Raw genomic sequence first — 1,568 nt, 5'->3', positions numbered from 1 at the left:
CTACTTGCATGTGATATTAATGATATTGTTCAATAATTTCCACATTCTGTGTGATCACCTTTCTTTGGAATGGGTACAAATATGGATCTCTTCCAGTTAGTTGGCCAGGTAGGTATCTCCCAAATCTCTTGACATAGCTGAGTGTGTGCCTCCAGAGGGCCATCCGTTTGTTGAAACCTTTCAGTGGGTATTCTGTAAATTCCTGGAGCCTTCTCTTCAACACTTCCTTCAGGGCAGCTTTGACTTCTTGCTTCAATACCATTGGCTCTTGATCATATGTCACCTCCTGAAATGGATGAAGATTGACAAGGTCTTTTTGGTACAGTGACTCTATGTTTTCCTTCCATCTTCTTTGGATGCTCCCTGCATCATTCAATATTTTGCCCACAGAATCTTTCAATATCGCAATTTGAGAATAGAACTTTTTCTTTGGTTCTTTCAGTTTGAGAAAGGCTGAGCGTGTTCTTCCCTTTTGGTTTTCTAACTCCAGGTCTTTGTACATTTCATTTTATTAATTGGATTTGTCTGCTCGAGCAGCTCTTTGAAATTTTCTGTTCAGCTCTTTGATCTTCTCATTTCTTCCATTTGCTTTGGTTACTCTCTGCTCAAGGGCAAGTTTCAGAGTCTCTTCTGACTTCCATTTTGGTCTTTTCTTCCTTTCTCATCTTTTTAATGACCTCTTGCTTTCTTCATGGATGATCTTCTTGCTGCCATCCCACAATTCTTCTAGTTTTTGGTTATTGGCGTTCAATGCATCAAATCTAATTCTTTAGATAATCTCTAAATTCAAGGATATATTCAAGGTCATATTTTGGCTCTCATGGACTTGTTTTAACTGTCTTTAATTTCAAGTTGAATTTGCATATGAACAGTTGATGGTCTGTTCCACAATCAGCTCCTGGCCTTGTTTTGGCTGAAGATATTGAGCTTTTCCATAGCCTCTTGCCACAGATGTAGTCAATCTGATTCCTGTGTATTCCATCTGGCAAAATCCATGTGTATAGTTGCTGTTCATGTTGTTGAAAAATGGTAATTGCAATAAATAAGTCATTGATCTTGCAAAATACAATCATGCATTATTTCTGTCACCAAGTCCAAATTTTCCAACTACCAGTAATTCTTCTACCCAGAGGAGCGAGTAGTTGGACCTGTGGGCTTGGGATCATAGTGGCTGGGGAATCAAGCTCAATTGGCATAACATACTACCCAAAATATTGTTCCACATCCCACTTTGGTGAGTAGTGACTGTGATATTAAAAGCTTGCCAGTGACCTTCTAGATGCAACAATAAGTTTCTCCTCATGCAGACAAAAAAAGGATGAATTAAACAAAAGACACATGGAAACAATTAGTTAAAGTGATAGGTACACCATGTGATACTCATCTGTATGACTATGAGCCCAGAAGAACTAGATGGTGCCTGGCTACCACTAGTTGACACCACTCCAAGTAGACACCATTCACTCAGAGGGGGGTTTCTGAAGGAGGTCCTGAATAGAGTGGGGGAACAATGGGGAACAAAACTCAAAATTATTTGGAAAAAAAAAAAAAAAGACCAGGTTTGCTCA

The 1,568-nt window shown here is 39.1% G+C and overlaps 1 protein-coding gene across 1 annotated transcript in view; it reads left to right on the top strand.

Annotated features, from left to right (window-relative positions):
• Nucleotides 1–1,568, top strand: part of THSD7B (thrombospondin type 1 domain containing 7B) — a 1,104,189-nt gene that overhangs the window by 950,854 nt on the left and 151,767 nt on the right. The gene's annotated exons all lie outside the window — the stretch shown is intronic.

This window comes from Orycteropus afer, unplaced genomic scaffold (assembly GCF_000298275.1).
Source record: "Orycteropus afer afer isolate SDZICR_OR568_19922 unplaced genomic scaffold, OryAfe1.0 scaffold00342, whole genome shotgun sequence".
In the NCBI taxonomy this organism is placed as follows: domain Eukaryota; kingdom Metazoa; phylum Chordata; class Mammalia; order Tubulidentata; family Orycteropodidae; genus Orycteropus; species Orycteropus afer.
The sequence above is the reverse complement of the archived record's forward strand: the minus strand, read 5'-3'. Positions and strand labels throughout refer to the sequence as shown.